Below are 18,920 nucleotides of genomic sequence, written 5' to 3'. Positions count from 1 at the left end.
TGTCTTCAGAGATGAGAGGTACTTACCCCCACACACGCAGTCCTTCTTCTCACACCCACTGGCCCTTCTTCCCAGAGCTTTCTTGTTGCCAAGTCCTGCCCTCACATCTCTGGGTTTATCCTTACTTGGAAAGCACACTGTATTCATTGTTACCTGGCTAATCCACCAACCCTGTCATTCCTACCTGCATCTTGGGCAAGATATGACGACGCAGCACTTCCCACTCTCTCGTGGCTGCCTTCTGACATAGCCTGTACCAGACCATGAGCTTCCTCAGCGTGGGGGTCGTGTCTTATTGTCTGTCTGCGCTTTGCAGATTTTAGCGCAGTGCCTGTTGCACAGCAGGCGCTCGACATCGGCTGGGTGAAATAAAGAGCGAAGGGGTGTAGCAGACGCTGTGGATCGGCTGCCCAAAAGCCTTTCTCGACCTTCTCCCCTTGGTTTCTTCTACTGAGGGGTTGGAAACAAAATGCATACTCAATTTTCCTAGCTACCCTTACAGCAAGGGGTGGCCATATGAAACAGTTCTGGCCAACGAGATGTAAGTGCATGTCTTCAAGGAAAGCTTTCTCTCCAGAATAAGAGGCAAACCTCTCTAAGAGAAAGCCTTTGATCCTTTTGCCCTTCTCTTTTCTTCCTACCTGGAATGCAGACATGACGTCTGGAGGCACAGTAGCTATCTTGCAACCTTGAGGCAACAAGCAACAGTCAGAAGGGCCAAGTGAAAAAGAATGAAGTATTATGATTCCTGATGGCATCACTGATGACACTGATGATTATTGCTAGGCTGACCAACCTCATGGTTTGTTTGGGACTGAGGGGTATCTAGAGATGCAGGACTTTTGATGCTAAAACAGGAATGGTCCTGGACAAATCTGGACTTTGGTCACTTATCCTATTCTATCCTAGCCCTGGACTGCTTATTTACAGAGACTTTTTATTATATAGTGAGAAAAATAGGCCCTATTTACCTCAGACATTGTAGTCAAGTTTTTCTGTTATTTGTAGTCAAAAGCATTCCAGTGGATGCACGTGAAAGTTGGTATTTCTAAGATTCAACAAACAAACATGTACAGAGTTGCAGGTCATTAAGTGCTAGCTGCCTTCACAGAGGTTATCTCAGTTGAGTTTCATTATGATTCTTCATGGTAGGTTTTGTTATACCCACTTTACAGATGAAAAAACTGAGGCACCCAGAAATTTAGCCCACCTGGAATCCAAGTCCTGTACATTAATGCAATGCCCTTTTCCCCCATAGCCACTCTGGCTCATTTTCTTTTAACTCAATGTGTGATCACTTAATGTTATTCTACGAGTGGGCATCATTCTTTTTGAATGAATGAAGTCACTGTGAGTTGCAGTATTGCCTTCTCTTTATGGTTTATTTCTGGATAAGTCAAAAAATCCTGGTGATTCGGCTTGTTTCTCCATCATTACCGTTAATGAATAAGAGAGAATTGGTTTGCATAGATTTAAAGAAGTTTTTAAAACTATTCTTGAATGATTCAAAAGGTACAAAGGGGGGTGTAGTAAAAAGTCTCCTTTCCACCCCTGTTGCTTTATAGATGAATATTAGCAAAACTTCCATCAGTTTTAAATTGAAGGTTTTGAATGTGGACCGTAATGAATAGTCCCTTAAATTTGTATTCAGCTTTTGAGATTACAGAATACTTTCAAAGGCACAGTCTCGTTTTCTCTTTCCAGCTGAGTGGGGAAGTTTTCTTTAGACTCCATTCACAGTCACAGCTCTTGGCAGATCTTCATCCCCACCCAAACCCCTGCCCTTCCCTATTCCCAGAGCCCAGGACTTCCCTCTGGGTCCCTTGCCCCTTTTGTAGGCTATCTGTCTATGACCAAGGCCACACCCTGGCTGGTGCTGGGTCTGTTGGGGCCTCCTGGGTACAACCATAGGCTCTTTATGTGTTCTTTGTATCACTCACTGCACCTGGAAGAGGCCTCTCCCAGAAGATGCTCTGAAAATGCTGTTGGTGGGCCCGCCGACTGGCCAACCTGCTCTTGCACATGTGTAGCCTATGAAATACCCTCTTCAATCAGCATACCTGACTTATTTTCTCTGACAGTTTGCATATTTATTTATAGCTTGCCCCTTATTAAAAGTGATGCTTATGAGGAGTCTGTAATATCATGGGAAGATGTTATTACATTAACTGAAAAAACATAATATATCTATATCTATGTATACCTACATCTATATATATCATATAATTAAGACTCTCATTACGAAGTCTACGTATAGAACAATTTCTGGAAATAACTCAATATTTCCTCCCTCTCAGCTCAACTGTACCTCTTCCCCCAAATTTCCTCATCTCAGTTGGGATCTGCCAGTTCCCAAGCCAGGCTCCTTAGCGTTCTCATCCTCGACTCCTTTGCCTCCACCCCCATGACCAGCACAACTGGCTACCTGTCAATCACAGCTGTCACTAAGTCCTGTCCATTCTCCTCCTTAGCTCTCCCAAATTTCTCTGCTTTTCTCCACCCCCACAGCAGCCTCCCGAGTTCAGCCCTCACCATCTCATACCCAAGTTTTGGAAACATCCTTAAAACTAGGCTCCTGCCTTCTAAATCTTTCTCTACCTTGATCCATTCTCCGCATTTCAGTCGGGGTCCTTTTTCTTTAAAAAAAAGAAGAGTTTTGCAACACCCCCCCCCCCCCCCCGCCCCGCTTACAGGTCTGATTGTATCCCATCGTCCTCAGGAAACCGCTGAATTCCCTTCACAGTCTGGCTCCGGCTCCCTTCTCCAGCCCCTCGCTTGCCTTTCCAGACTCTGCCCACCGCCCTCTAGCTGTTTCTGAACCCCTCGCCTCCAGGTCCTGCACAGCTGCTCTGTACGCTGTGCACCCTCCCCTGGGCTGACTTCTGCTGATGCCTCAGGTCTCAGCCTCACCAACTTTCAAGGAATAAGGTTAAGACAGAAAAAGTCAACCAAGTTAGCTGAATAATGATCCTGGGTTTTCCTCATGATGTATATAATGACCCAGTCAATCCATCAACCATTCATTCATCGAAGAATCATTAATTCCGCTCAGATTTATTAGACATAATACATCTAATGGCCCAGGGCACCACTGGTTCTAGGTATCAGCCCATATGTCTCTTTCTGCAGGTTCGTTCATTCAGTCAATCTGCATTTCCATCTTTCATTTGTATTTACTCAACAGATGGCCATGAAAAAATGAACAGAAGGGTCCTCAAGGGTCATGATGGGGAGGAGAACACAGGCTTACAAACACATCACCATGCAGCATGGTCAGTGCCATGAAGAGGAAGGCAAAGCACTGCAGGAGATCAGAGACAGTCTCACAGCAGAAGTAAGGCTAAATTGACAGGTGTTAACAGGGAGGTAGGGCATGAGAGATCAGGAGACAAGGAATCAAGAGAGGGAGGTTCTTTCCAGAAGAGGAAATAGCAGGTACAAGGCTTAGAGATTCATTAAAACCTGGCTCTACCGGGACCCGAGTAATGTGTGCAGGATGACTAGGGTGCTGGGAAACATCCATCCCCTACATCCTGCCTGCTGCTGGCACCTCATCCTCCATCAGAATGGAAACACTTTCTCCTTCCTCCTTCTCCAAGTCCTATCCATTCTCAGCCCACTCAAGACCTACTTCCTTCATGAAGAAGCCTTGTTGGACTGTGAACCAAAAAGATAGGCATTTAATTCCATTCTGTTTTGTACATTGCCCTTTAAAGATTTCATAACAAATCTCAGCTTCCTACCAAACTGTAAAGTCCTTGAAGAGAGGGACTGTGATTTATACTTATTCTTAAATGCCTCTGGGCGTGCAGGCAAGAAACCTAGAGCTTCTCTGTGAAAGCTCATTGAAGCAACCTTCCAGGCCTGCAAAGGCAGCCCTAACCTCAAGCAGTTACTGGTGAGTCTCTTAATACGTACCTTCCGTCATCATCTGCTGTGATATCGATTATAGGCTTGTGCTGAGGGCTGATTAGATGCCATTAGCGTGCTTTTATGATTCTTGGAGAAGAGGCAAGTAATGATGCTACCAGGAATTTAGGGGGATTCCCATTAGAAGTCCCTAGTTCTAATCATCCTTTGAATTTACTGTTAATTAACTTCTCACCCATGGGAAGTAAAAAGTGTCATCTGTGAAGCCCTGAACTTGTAGATAGAAGAACCAGGTCTTTTTGTTCCATCTCTACCATGTATCAGCCTTGTGACCTTTGACAAGTCACCTATGCAATTTTTAACCTCCGTTTCCCCCATCTTTAAAATGGGAATAATAATACCTCACAGGGTTATAACTGCTCTCACAGGGCTATTGTAAAGATTAATTGTGGTAATAGATGTGAACTTGATTGGTAATATGTCATTTAAAAATCAGAAAGCACTTTTATCTTTATTATAAATGAACGTTCTCTTCCCTCTGTTTCATTCTCAGCATTCACAATCCAAACACAATCTCTCCACAGGGAAGTAAGTGAACTGTACTGATTTTTAAAAATATTTATTCATTGATTTATTTGTTTGGCTGCACTGAGTCTTAGTTGTGGCGCGCCGGCCTTAGAGTGCACGAGCTCAGTAGTTGCAGTGCACGCACTCTCATAGTAGTCACAGCGCACAGGCTCCAGAGTGTGCGGGCTTGGTAGTTGGGGCACGCAAGCTCTCTAGTTGTGGCACACGGGCTCTAGAGCATGCAAACCCAGTAGTTGCAGTGTGTAGTCTTAGTTGCCGCACGGTATGTGGGATCTTAGTTCCCTGACCAGGGATCGAACTTGCATCCCTTGCATTGGAAGGCAGATTCTTAACCACTGGACCACGAGGGAATTCCCTGAACTGTACTGATTTTAAGGAGAGAGTGTGTCTTTCATCTCGTATCTAGGAGATCTACTGTAACAACCTTCTCAGGCCACCATAGATGTTGGGATAGTTGTGTCTGCCTTACTTGGGGTTGTAGGTCCTCAGGGCAGGCATGCTGCACACCATGTGAGCTGCCCTATCACGCTCAGACCACAGTGGAATGGCACCCACTAAGGAAGCTGACCAGGCTCAGCTCTTGGAACATTAGTTTTTCCCAGGGAGAATTCTCTATTCCAGGCTATCCTCTTCCGAAAGAGAGTTCTGCTTAGATTTTTCAGGGAATGTGGTTAACAAATACAAACAACAAAAGTGGGCCCCAAACCTAAGACCCTAAATGAGAAGGGGAGGAGGGGACTCTGGAGGGAGAGACAGTCACGTCTACACAGCCGGCACTAATCTAACCAGTAATCAGAGGCCTGGACTCAAAGCCTATCTCTGATACAGACTGGCTGTGTGACTTTGGGAAACTCACCCAACCTCTCTGAGTCTCTAAAATTATACCCTGTAAAATGAGCATAGTAATGCCTATCTTTTGGTGTTATTTAAGGATTAAATTTGTATGAGTTTTACCAAATGGAAAGTGCTATGTGACTACGAGTTGACTATAAATTTATCTGCCTAAAGGAATCATTCACAATAACCCAAATGAATTGTGTGTCTCTAGGCCTCCATGAGGTTGTCCGTTAAGGGGCTTTAAATGCGACTCTAAGAACCACCTCAAGGTCTGAAAAGGCATCTCTTGCAGATGAGGGGCGTGCCATGAAAGCCAGTTGGTTTCCACAAGAAGCCGAAGGCCACCCCCGGCTGCCTTTGTTCCCTGTACACAGCCCCTCCCTGGAAGAGCACCGTTGCATCCCCTCATGCCTACCTGTACTCCATGCTTTATGGTTCCTAAGGCCCTTCCACTTTTTCATTCTTCCAATAAACCTGTTAGGTTAGCAGAGCAGATACACCGTCTCTTCGCCCACATGCACTTTTTATGGATCACTTGCCTGAGGCCACAGAGCTCAAAAGGATAGCTCCTCTGCAGCCTGGAACCCCCAGGTTGGAGGGTCAGCTGGGATTTGAACCCAGGTTTCTAACAGCCTTGCTGCCCATAGCCCAAGCCATGAGCCCAAGTTTAACAAAAGCCCTATGAGCCACAGTCTTGAGGGTAAACAGACCCCCTCCATTAACACAGAGTTCCTTGGCAACCCTGGCTAGACCTGGGCACCTGCTTCCACCCATGGGTTTTTATTTTCTTGCATTTGTTTCCCAGGGAACCAGCAGGCGCTTGCTCTCCCCGCTTTGGTCCTTTCTCCCCGAGTGTAATTGGGAGCGCCCTGCTGGCCTTGCGCTATGATGAATGGGCTTCCTCAGGCAAGCGGGCAGTGACTGAAGCCCTGCCAGCATATGGGCCCTCCTCTGCAGCACCACACTCAGATGCGATTAGCTCCGAGCGTCACAGTGCTTGGCAACAGTTCCAGGAGGCAGCAAGGCCTTTGTTCAGGCCACTGTCCTGTCAACTGGCTACAGTTCATTTGGCTGCCAGCCTGCTTGGCCTTTTGCATCATCCTGGCCTGCTCCCTCCTCCCTCAGCTAGTGGTTAGTCCATCATCCCAGATTTTTCAGGGAAGATTTGGGGTGTGCCTGTGAAGTTCCTGTGCCTTCCCCTAAAGCAGCTTTGGAATTATCTAGACCATGAGCAAATGCTGCATGGTTTAGGAGGGCGGCTCCTGGGACTTCTCCTGTTTGCCAGTGCAGAGGAGGAAGGACCAAGCGTGGCAGAATTTGGCCGAGCGCCAGGCACTTGGATCTGTACAGCCAGTGTTGGTGGGCGTGGGGGGTGCTCAGCGTTTGTTGCTTCAGCATGTTTTAGTGGAGCACGTACTATGCGCCTGGCACGTTCTAGACCCTGGGGATAAAGCAGTGAGCAATGCAGATGAAAATCCCTGCCTTACGGGGCCAACATTCTGAGGTGGGAAGGGGAGTGAGGAGAAGAGACAGACAAATAAACTTAAAAATAGCTATGTGAGGTGCTTCCCTGGCGGTCCAGTGGTTAAGAGTCAGCACTCCCAATGCAGGGGATACGGGTTCGATCCCTGGTGGGGGAGCAAAGATCCCACGTGCCAGGCCACGCAGCCAAGTTAAATAAATGAATGAATGAATGAATGAATGGCTCTGTTAAAGGTTGCTATGGAGAAAATTAAAACAGGCAAGAACCTGGCCGTAGGGGACCCTCTTCCCAGCACCCACACAGTGCGTCCCTGACTCTGATCTGTCCAGCTCGTCAGGGCTGGGTCTGAGTCCCACACCTTCCAACTGCAGCTGATGGGGGCTGCTAGGATGGGAAGCGCTCCTAGAATAACCCGCCAATCCTGCCGGCAGGAGTTATGCCCCAGGAGGCAGACTCCACCCAGTGCAACTCCCTCCACCCAACCCTGCCAGGATGTCCTCTTCTGCTATATTTTCTCCTCCTCTCTCCCCCAAATACTGACTATCTGAACCCAGCCATTCAGACCTGCATAGTCCAGTGCAGGGACTAGTGGGGAGACCAACTAGCAAACAGACCACGATAGTACAGAATGCTGCGAGATCTGGCAGGGCCTGTGTAGGGTCTCTGGGAGCCCTGAGGCGGGGCTGGGGCAGAGTTTTCTGTAGGGGGCTGTTCTGTGTATTGTAGCACGGTCGACAGCATCCCAGGCCTCAACCTGCCACATGCCAGTACCACCCTGCCCCCAAATCAGGACAACAAAAATATCTCCAGACATTGCCAAATGTTCCCTTTTGCAAATTGCCCTTCACTTGAGAACCACTAGTTTAACTCAACGTCACTCAACTTATTTGACCAAGAAGCACCTTTTATTTTGGGGAACATCTGTTAACACTGCACGTGACTGTGTTATTCCGAACACTCCGGGAAGTGCAGCCCAGGGGAGGGTGCACAGCATACAGAGCAGCCGTGCGGGATCTGGAGGTGAGGCGTTCAGAAACAGCTAGTGGGTGGTGGGCAGCGTTTCCCAGTTACTTCCCTACCGCAGAGTCAGGGACTTGGGATCTGGGCCCTGGGTGGCCCTCTGGCCATACCCCGCACCACATCGGTCTCTACTTTTTACTTCAGTAAAACCCAACAGTTGGCAGCTGCCTGTGTGCACTCTGCATTTTATGCCCTGGGCCTTTGCTTGGGCTGCTCCCACTGCCTAGAGTGCCCTCCCCACCTGTTCTTGCCTGGCTCACTGAGTCATTCTTCAGGATTCCACATGGGCGTCACCTCCTGCAGGAAGCCTCCCCTGATGCCCAGACAGGACTGAGGACCCACTTTGCTCATGAACTCCCTCCTCTGAGACCTGAGACAGGACCTGTGGTCCTCTAGTCCTCCAGCCCTATAGTGTTGGTTGTTTGGGGTTATGGGCCCACTTCTCCCACTTGACCTTCAAGACAGAGGCTCTGTTTTCATCTCCAGAACCTGGCAAAGAGTCTAGCACAGAGTAGATGCTCCATAGATGGCAAAATGAATTGACAAGTAAACAGAGCACAGAGATGGATGAGATACAGAGAGTGAGGACAAGAGAACACAGGCTTGGAGGAGGGTCAGAGCCAAGGGGCAATCATCCTTCTACAGCAGAAGGGGCAAATGATGAAGTGGCCTGCCCCTCATTCCTCTTTCCTTCAGGCTAAACACTTCAACTGCCTTAACCTTTCATCCCGCATCCACCTCACTTCCCAGCCCTCTAATCATCTTTGTCGTTCACATTCCTCCGTGCCTTCTCTGCACTTTCCAAAGGCCACTTTTGTGTTTAATGTGACGTGTTCAGAGCAGCAGGAATACGAGCCTGTTTCCCCGAGAGCATCACTTCCACTTAATTAGCTTGGGATTCCACAGTTCCCGAAGCCTCACCGCCACTGGCCTGGTGGCTGTGGGAGCAGCCCTGCCTCTGGGCACCAGCAAATTGTTCACACAGAGAAGTGAATGGAGAGAACTGAACTGGTGATTATGCTAATGATTTCCTTTTCTGTGTCAGGACTGCTCCACAGGGAGGCCGGGCTTCTGGGTCTAGAGGGCAGAGGTGCAGGATGTGGAGGGGGTACCAGGCCTGGAAAGACTTGGTGCTCTGAGCTGGGGGGTGGGAAGTCCACACTAGAGGAGACATCTGAGAGATGTGGCATCTTGGCGGAGTTAGTGCCCTCAGCTGTGACGGGGGCAGAATAGGGGTCCAGGGCCTTCACAGATTCAAGGCTCTCGAATCCACAGCGGTCCTGTGAAGCCGTGATGGCAGGTGGAGGGACAGTCCCTAGGTACCGGCTAGGAGCTAGAACACAGGAGCAGCGAGGAGGTCATTCCAACCCAGATCTTGTTAACTCCCAGTCCGAAGGACTTCCATTACCCCACAGCCCTTTCTCCTGGTGGACTCAGTGTCAGAGACAGAGGAGGTAGTGCTGGGGGCAGAAGCCCTTTAGCAGCCCTGATATCACATGACAGAGGCCCAGTGCGTGGCCAGCCAGCCTTAGACTCCCAGGCTGCGGCACCCTGGCCAGCCTGTCGGCCTCTCTCGTTGGCAGTGGCTTCAACCAGTTGGAACCTGTGGTTTCTCCTCATGTGCCTTCTGTCCAACCTGCCTGTGCCGCCCGCCTCGGCTCGCCACACGGCAGCTGCCTCGGGAGCCACGTGGACCCCTCACCCTTTAACAGCCCAGCAAATTCCGGCCACATTGACTGCTGTTCATCACTGGGGCTGGCTGGTGTTCGTCAATCAGACCATCATCGGTCAGTCAGTCCGTCAGTCAACAAATGTCTGTTGAGGGCCAGGCACTGTTCTGGGTGATGGAGATACAGAGGAGAATGAGGCAGAGCTCCTGCTCTCGGGGAGCTTGTTCCCATCCTCAAGGAGTGGGGTGGGGACAGTTTAGTGCAGGGAGAGGCAGAGGACCCTGTGGGCTCCAGGACCTGCCTCGCTCTTTAATGAAGTCCAGCTCCACTGCAGACACTCAGAGGTAGCTTTTAGGTGGGCGATCCTGAGCAGGCTGCTGCCTGGGCTAATGCCCCCTGGTTCCCCCAGGATGCATGGAAGCAGCAGGAGATGCCTCTCACTCACACACGCACACCCACACACACACATACACTCTCACACACAAGCTCAAGTATGCTTAGTAAGAGGCCTAGGGGTTCCTGAAGGGACACAGGGTCTACCAGTTCTGCCCCTGGTGGTGGGTTGAGGTCATTTAGCCTGGAAGTGGTTTCCAAAATTGACTGCTCTGGCCAAACTTCATGCCACATTGATGGGAGGCACCAGGTGGAGAGATGAACAGCACAACTGGACACCCAGGTGCAGGATGGGGCGAGTGACCTGAGCCCTCTGGGCCTCATTTTCCTCTGTGAAGTAGGGACTGCACTAAGCCTGCCTCACAGGAGGGTGTGTGTGGATTAAAGATGCACAAAGTTAGCATGGAGGGCACATGGCAAGGGCTCAGTAAATGGCAGCTCAGTTGCCTCCCTGCCCCCTCCAAAAGAAGCCTTCTCTCTACCTTCTCGTTCACACCTCCTTGGCAACTGTCCAGGGTCCCAAGAGTGTGCTGCCTGGGAAGAATTCAGTTACAGAAATACTAGGCCACATCCGGAACTTCCCTGCTGGCAGCTGGTCCTGGATCCTGTGCCTCCCCTGGGAGCGCTGTGCTGCGTGTTGCTGGCTCTGTCACGCCCCTGGTGGTGGCCTCGGGGAAGTCACCCAGACTCGCCCAGCCTCAGTTTCCACCCGGTCAGCTAGGGATAAGAGTATCTCCCTCAAATGCTAGTTGAGAGTATGAAGTAATACAGTGTAGGAGTGGCCACCTTTCTTTATTCTGAAGAAAGCATGAGAGGACAGAGCACCAAAGGAGAGGACAGCAGGAAGCCAAGTGGAGGAGCCAGGAGCTGAGGGGGGCATGTGGGGCCCGACCAGAGTCAGCACAGAATCCTAGCAGCCGCACGCGGGAGCTCTCACTGCCTGCTGGCGCTGTGCTCAAAGCTCTGTACCCACCGTGCCTCACCGAATCCTTACAAAAGCCTCATGGGTTAAGTATTATCCCATTTCACAGGTGGAGAAATGAGAGGCTAGAGAGGTTAAGGAAGCTGCCTAAGATTGCTCAGCTTGGAACAGGCAGAGCCAGGATTCAACCCCAGCTGTCTACCACCACGGTCCCTCCACAGTGCTGCCAGCTCGGGTAAGGGGCAGGGTCTGTCCCAGCTGGGCCTGGAGGCCCTGAGTCACTGCATCCCTCATCTGTGAAGTGGGTGTGAGCATTCCAGCTCTGAATGGAATGTGTGACATTGACTTGAGGGTCCTTGCCCCTCTCTAGCCCTGAGAGGGAAGCACTTTGTAAACAGGGGATTACCTATTGGCCCTGCCGCCTTGAGCCAGATCTCTTGTCCTGCCAAATTGTTGGAATGGTTCAGTGACAAGTGTGTTCTTAGGAAGAAATTTATGATGCCTTTTTCAGAGTGAGTCACCGAATCCCTGTGGTGAGAGGCACGGGGGAAGGGCCTTCTGCAAAGATAGGCTAACTCGCCCTGGGCCTGGCTGCCTCCTCAGGCCCACCTGAGGGTGAGTGCTGTCCAGTGAGGGTGAGGGCAGGGGGGAAAGGGAGGAAGCCTCCAGCTGGGGAAAGTGGATGCCTCGCAGTGGATTTGTATAGATCTCAAAGGGCTCCAGAATTCACTTTCTGCCTGCCACCGAATTTCCTAGGGTGCTTCTGAGTCAGGCTCCGGGTCACTCCCCGAGTCCTTTCCAAGGCTTTTGCATAACCCTCCCAAAACAAGGTCAGCCAAAGAATATTTCACAGTTTGGGTGAATCCTCTTCTCTCTACCTTTGAATCACAAAAGAGGAAGGTGATACAAATTTAAACTTAAGAGAGAGGAAGATTTAGCTTAGGTGTTGCAGTTCTGTTGGGATTGTTTTTTTTCCCTTAAAAACTATACACTGCCATGTTCATGAGGAAAGCTCCAGCCTTAAAAGTTGACTCTTTCGGTCATAAATGTGACTATGTTAGAAGGGCTAGTATGAGAAAATGTCTGTTGAAGAATAGCAGGTAATCTCCTTAGACAGATGTCACTGAAGGTCACCTGACAAGGCCGACCCTCCCCTGTCTGCTCCTGGGTGCAGCGTGAGGACTTCTTTGATGTACCCAAACCCACAGATTAGGATGGAGCACACACACAGGGCTCAGGATACTTGGTCTGCAGACGTTGAAATGCCCATAGCATGGACACTGTGAAAACCAGCTCCCTTCACTGGTGGTCACTTGTCTAGTCATCCATATTTTGCAAACAGCTAAAGGTCAGGATGCAAAAGCAGACTGCTGGGCAGCAAAAATTGGAGTCCATAGTGTCGTTCACTGTGAAGCTCACCCCCTCTCCAACAGGAGAGCCCATCTGGCTTTTTCAGGTACTGTTGACTCCTACTTTAATCGTAATTCTAACATGATAAACACTTCTATTTCTCAACCCAAACCACATTAGAAGGGTATAAGTTCGAAGGACAGAAGAGCCTCTAGAGCTGAGATGTTCAGTATTTTGAGGGTTAATGACCTCTCTGAGACTCTAAACTGTGAACTCTAGCCCCAGAAAGATGCTTTCACATCCAGTGTGTTCTGTGCAGTACCAGGTGGTTCTTAGCCCCTGAGGCTCAACCATAAAACCCAGATTAAGAACCCCAGCTGTAGAGACTGGCACACCTGTGAGCTGACCGCTCGGACCTTGGAGAGCAGACCCAGTGACTCTAACCCTGCTGCCTGTCCCCCGCCTGATGGAGCAGACGCTGCCATCCCTGACAGGTGGTGGTGGTCCTCACAGTGGCCCTGTCAGAGCCCAGGTGTGCTTGACGCACCCACCTAAGCAAGCAGGGGTGCACGTAAAACACTTGCTGAGTGTGTCTGATGTGTCAGGCGCTCTTCTAGGTGCTTTATCTGTTTTAATTCATTGAATCCTTGCAACAGCCCTGGAAGTTATTTCTGTAAAACCCTGGACTTAAACTCTTTTTCTCAAACTCCATCTCTAGTGGTTAAATCATTAGAAATGTAATATTTTTCCAGAAAAATCACTTACTGATACTATTGGACACTTGCTTTGTATCAAACACTGTGCTAAGTATGGATTTTACATGTGTTAATTCATTTATTTTACATTTTTATGGATAAGGAAATTGAGGCTCAGAGAGTCTAAGTAATGTGCCTAAGGTAATAGGGCTGTAAGTAGTGGAACTGGGATTTGATCCAAGTTTCTCCATTTCTAAACCCTTCGATAGGAGTTATTGTGCTCTACTCCTCTCTCCATTGTGGGGTTATGGTCTGTATACTCACAACTACCTAGAACGATGGAGGTTTGGTTAGCAAAGTTCTGAAAAGAGTGTCTTGGACAGTTCCTTCAATGGATCTATCGGGGCCTAGCATTAATTTGCCCACTGCTCACCCATGCTGTATAATCTGCCAGTCCAGGACACAGACCCTGGTGGTGTGGGGTAATACAAAGAGCAAGGAAGACTTCCAGTTAAACATGGAGGCTTGATCTCCTGCATTTATTTTCTCTCCCTCTATCATAGATTTTTTTTTTTGTAAAGATGACTGCAACAATTTTTCTTATTCTTGCATACATACCCCTTTACAGTGCAACTTTGCCACTCTTCCCATCAAGAAAAAAGGTCTTGAATCTGGGTTGACTTGCTTTGACTGATAGAATTCAGTGGAAGTGATACTGCATGACTTCTGAGGCTCGGCCTTAGGAGATCTTGCAGCTTCTGCCTTGAATCTTTTGGAACGTTGCCCTGAGATTCATGTCTTAAGGAAGCTAGTCTAGTTTATTGGAAGATGAGGGGCCAGTGGAGGAGAACCAAGGCATCCCTGTCAACAGGCAGCAGCAGCCACCAGGCTTATGAACGGTCCAGCTTGTATTTTCCAGCCCAACCAACTGCTAACTGAATGCAGCTGCATGAGCGAGCCCAGGTGAAACCATCAGAGGAACCACCCAATTAACCCACAGCATAAAGAAAAGTAGTAAATTATTGTTGTTATAAGCCACTAAGTTTTGGGGTGATTTGTTATAATGATCATGGATAACTGATACAGCCCTCCTAAATTCTACGTCATTCACCTCTTTCCCCAAATAGCCACTAATAGTGGAATTCCAAAGGCTTTAAGCCAAAAGGCTGAAGAGAAGAGAGAAGACCATTGCAGGGGAAAGACTTCCAAACGCTTTTCAGATGGGCATGTGGGTAGAGGAGCAGTCTCTGAGTGGAGCTGGGAAAGTCAGAGTCCACATGTGTACAAGAGAGGAAAATGATGAGAAGTGGACCAAGGAGCCCCACAGAGTCTACGAGGGTTGGGTGCTAAGAGGTACCAGGTACCACAGAAAACAGGAGTGAGGCCCAGGGCTCAGAAATGCAAGCACAACCCCCTCCTGGTCTCTTTTTCCATGCAAGAGACCAAAAGCCATTATCTGGAGAAGATGACTTGGAGATGCTCTGGACTCCAGGACTAGTCACAGCAGAGGGTGACAGTGAGGTAGGAGCTTGAAAACTGGGAGAGTAATCAAAAACTAAGTAAATTATGGCCCCTTAGACTCTCTGCCTGCTCCCAGGACACCAGCAGCTAAGTGTCACTTCCCTTCCAGGCAGACGATGGAAGATTCTTCTCTGGATAGATTGAATGCTTCATCACCCCCATCCTCTGTTCCTAGGAAAGGATCTCCACAAAATGTTACTTGAGGTTTCCCAGTAAAACAGCCTTCTAGCCATCTGGTCACCCTACTGTGAAGCCTACTAGACTATAGGCTTGCCTTGCTCTTTAATATGGAGGGTCATCGGACATTTGAAATGAAAGAGAGGTCAAAACAAACAGAAAAGAAGGAAACAACATACAGCAAGCCGAAAAACCTTAAAATAACTTTTTAGAAGAACCTATAAAGTAGTAACCTCAGGAAAATATGACATAAAAGTAGAACTCTGTGAGAAAGGAACAGAAAAGAAAGAGTTCTTGAAAAATTTAAATATGATAACTAAAGTAAAAAAAAAAATCTCAACAGAAGGTGCCCAGCACAGTAAGCAAAAAACCAGTTCACCCCAGAAGCACATCAGTATCAAATTTTAGAAGACAAAGGATAAAGAGAACATCATGAAAGCCCCAGAAAGAAAAAAAACCCTAACAGACAAAGGAATGGGAATTAGAAGGGCATCAAACTTCTCTCCAGATACACTGGATAGAGTGTAATGGGAAAATGCCCTCAAAATTCTGAAGGAAAATTATTTCAACCAGGATTTTATATTCAGCCAAATGATCAATCAAATGTGACGGGAAAGTAAAGACACTTTTAGACATGCAGGACTCAAAACCTGGGCTCATCATGAAAGAGGAAGCCCATGGCATCCAGGAACAGGGGCTCCAGCAAAGGAAAGGGCAGAGGGAAGTCTCAGGACCAAGAGCAAGGAGCCAGCCCAGCCTGAGCAGTGGAACCAGCACAGGGAAGGGAAGTTTCCGGACCAAGGGACACAGGGCAAGGACTGGCAGATTATACAGCATGGGTGAGCAGTGGGCAAATTATTGCTAGGCCCCGATAGATCCATTGAAGGAATTGGGGGAAATTGTTATACGTAGAAGAAACTAAGAAGTGGGAAAAGGGTGGGGGATTATTTTTGAAAAAATGCATGAGAAAAGGTATTTAGGTGGATATTTTGAAATCTAGAGTAAAAAGCAGAAAAAAAGAAGCTACTGAGTTGGAAGTGGTTGCTTCTGGGGAGCAGGGCACAGGAGTAGAGAGGGTTGAACTATGGGCCACTGGCTTTCACCATGCCTTTTAGCCCTATTTGATGTTTAACTATGGGAATAGGTCACTTTAATCAAAGAAACATACATTTTTATGCAGAAATAAAGAGCATGGGCTCTAGAGTACAGTTACCTGGGTTCAGATCTCTCTTATTCTCTTACTGATGGCAGGGCCTGGGTTGAGCCAGTGGCTCCTTATCTACCTTGTTTACAAGGTAGATAAGTTTCCTTATCTACCTTGTAAAACTGAGGTGAGGGTTAAACATAATTTCTGTAAAGGGCCTGGCACAGAATGTATGATCAATAAATCATAGCCATTATGATTTTTAAGACTTCTGAGAAATTCCATGGTAGAATGAAAGCAAACTCCACTGCCCCATGTTTGGGAGGAGCTGAGAAAACCTGGATAAATGTCACCTTTGCATTTGCTAGTATGTTCTCCAGCTGTTGTAAAGCTGCAGACATTCTGCGGGCTCCCACCCCATCCCCTCGCTCTCTTGGTCATTAGTGTCGTCACAGTCACTTTCCAGAGTGGCTTAGGAGAAGCTGGGCATGCAGCAGAGAGTGGCTTTTCACATAAAGGCCCGATTCATTCCCAGGGGCTGCTTGCAGGTTTTCCTTCTGAAACAGTCGTCCCACACAGCAAGTTGCCTCCATGGGAGGGATCCAAAAGCAGCTCCAGGTAGGGACATTGGTGCAGGGCAGGCAGAAGGCAGCTCCAGGCTCAGCTGGGGGCGGGGAGCACGTGGGCATCAGGCAGAAAAGTCCAGTGCCTGACCTGCCAGCGTCCTGGGCTCAGAGCCACCACAGTGATCTGGTGCCCCACCCAACTAAGGGGGCCTCCAAGGAGGGCCTGGGGCTGCGTTTGCTCACCCCCTGGCCTAAATATATACACATACTTATTTAAACAAACATATTGAATGGGGAGAAGTCTGGAGAGAGAGAGGTACCCTAAGATGTTAACCAGAATTCTCTCTAAATGGTGGCATTTGCAGTGATTTTCATTTCTTCTTACTCATCTGTATGTTTCAATTCTGGTAAAATGATCATACATTCCCTTTGTAGTTTTAATTAATAATAATGACAATAAAGAACAAGGTGATGAATCCCTGAAAAGGGAGTGGGTACATGAGGAAGGAAAGTTCTGTGGCCCCTAAAACGCACAAATGACCTTCAGCCTGAGAGACTTGGTAACAGCAGGGAAAACGCCAGCCCCCTGCCAGCCAGTGTTCCAAGAATTCAGAGACCCCCGCTTTGGGAGGGGTGCAAATGGGTGGTGGCGGGGCAGAATGACAGAAAACAGCTAAAGCCTCAATAACCCCTAATGCACGCAAGGTGCTGCTCTACGCTCGAACTCACTTAATCCTCACAGTGACCTCTTGAGGTAGGGTCACTTGTCATCCAACCTTAGTTTTTCCTTTTCTCCTTCACAGGTCCAGCCAAATAAGAGTGACTTGCTGTCTCCCATACGTGACCCTTAGTTTCCACTTCCCTGGAATTTTGTCTCCATGCCTTTGTTCAAGCTCTTTCCTCTTCCTAAACGCTTCTTCTCCTGTTTTCACACGCATAATGTCTCTCTGAGAGGGAGAGCAAGGCAGGATACTAACTCTTTCCTCAAGTAACCTCCGTCCCCTCTGAATTCTTAGAATTCTCACTTGGTAACACCATTCTGCCGGCTTCATAATTAGTGCTGCAAGTTATGTTATAGTACATCAACCCAGGTGCTCGGAAGAGGCATACAGAGTGGGGCAAGACGTGGTCCCGGCCCTGAGGGGCTTTCTGCCAGCCTAGGGAGAAGATACCAACACAGCCAAGTACCCACAATAGAGAAAGGCCTTTAGACTAAGTGCTAGGGAGAGGAAGAGGGTCTGGGTTCTGCAGGGAGGCCTCCCAGAGGAGGTCAAGTGAACCAAAGGGGCCTTGAAAGGTGCCTGGGATTCCAGCAGGTGGAGAGGGAGAGGAAGGGGCCCCAGCGAGGGAGGCAGGAGGGGTGATGCTGCGCTGTAGTTTAGGGAGCGTGAACTGGTAAGGGCAGGGTTCCTGCTGGCTCATCTTTGCCTTCCCGGAACAGTTCCTGGCCACAGGACACGTCTCTCCTGGCCCATGGTGAGTGTCACAGGGCCAGCCACAGTGAGCATCAGAGACACCAGGCTGATGCACTGCCCTGGGAAGAGCCTCCCTCCCATCTCACCAGGTAGTGCCCATAGTGTGTAGGCAGAGAATATCTATAAGTGAGTGGTGGGCAGCCCATGAAAGGACTCCTGGGCCTGTTCCCAACTGTCAGGGCCCTCTGTGAGCTGCAGCAAGGCACTTCTCCTCTCTGATCCTTTGTTTCCCCAGCTGTCAGGTGAGATGACCTTGAAGGTACAGGGAATCCTGTGGCAAGGGGATGAAGCCCATCGGCCATGGAGCCAGGATGCCTGGGCACAAATCTCCAGCTTCCTGAGTGACATCAGTAAGTAAATCTCTCTAAGCCTCAGTTTCCTGCGTTGTAAAAGGGAACAGTAATACTGCAAAACCTGATCAGAACATCATATGTAGGATCCCAAGAATTCCACTGCACAAAACTTGGAGTCTCATTACAGTGAGGATTAAGAAAAGATGGGGCACTTGGAGCTAATCGCATTGTGTCTGTTCAATTATTATGAGGTGTTATAGTAGGATTCTTGTGGATTAAATGTGTATATATATATATATATGTATATACAATATATTAAAAACACACAGTACATGTGCAATGGAAGTGACTAGCAGTAGTAGAACAAGAGCGCCCCAGCTGGCTAAGTGCGGGCTCTCGGAGAGAGGAATAGTGGGCTGGCTGGGAGCACGTCAGGGTCGGACTCTGGCAGGGCTGCTGAGCCTGCACTCCCTGAGGCCAGGAATCCTGACAGCCTGGCTGCTTCCAGGGCTGGTTTCGCTCTTCCCAAGGTTAGATCCTAGAAATCCTGGGGAAAACTCTGACTGGGACATTACCTCTGGGCAGGCAAGAAATGTTCTTCAAGTTCCCATGAGATAACTGGAGGACAGAGATGTCAATTAGAAACCACTCTCCCCTTTTTGTGTGTGTGTGGCGGGGGGGGGGGGGGGGGGGGGGGTACGCGGGCCTCTCACTGCTGTGGCCTCTCCCGTTGCGGAGCACAGGCTCCGGACGCGCAGGCTCAGCGGCCATGGCCCACGGGCCCAGCCGCTCCGCGGCATGTGGGATCTTCCCAGACCAGGGCACAAACCCGCGTCCCCTGCATCGACAGGCAGACTCTCAACCACTGCGCCACCAGGGAAGCCCCACTCTCCCCTTTTTTGTTAAAAATACTCAG

The 18,920-nt window shown here is 48.9% G+C and overlaps 1 long non-coding RNA gene across 3 annotated transcripts in view; it reads left to right on the top strand.

The window, feature by feature from the left end:
* The window catches only part of LOC109552919 (uncharacterized), an 81,376-nt gene that overhangs the window by 46,554 nt on the left and 15,902 nt on the right, over positions 1-18,920 (top strand). For all 3 annotated transcript variants that reach the window (XR_004525862.2, XR_012331059.1, XR_004525860.2), the window contains one exon: positions 17,947-18,061. This is a non-coding gene — a long non-coding RNA (uncharacterized lncRNA). The remainder of the gene's footprint in view (positions 1-17,946; positions 18,062-18,920) is intronic.

The sequence above is a fragment of the Tursiops truncatus genome, chromosome 1 (genome assembly GCF_011762595.2).
Source record: "Tursiops truncatus isolate mTurTru1 chromosome 1, mTurTru1.mat.Y, whole genome shotgun sequence".
Classification (NCBI taxonomy): Eukaryota; Metazoa; Chordata; class Mammalia; order Artiodactyla; family Delphinidae; genus Tursiops; species Tursiops truncatus.
This window is presented reverse-complemented; position numbering and strand designations above follow the sequence as displayed.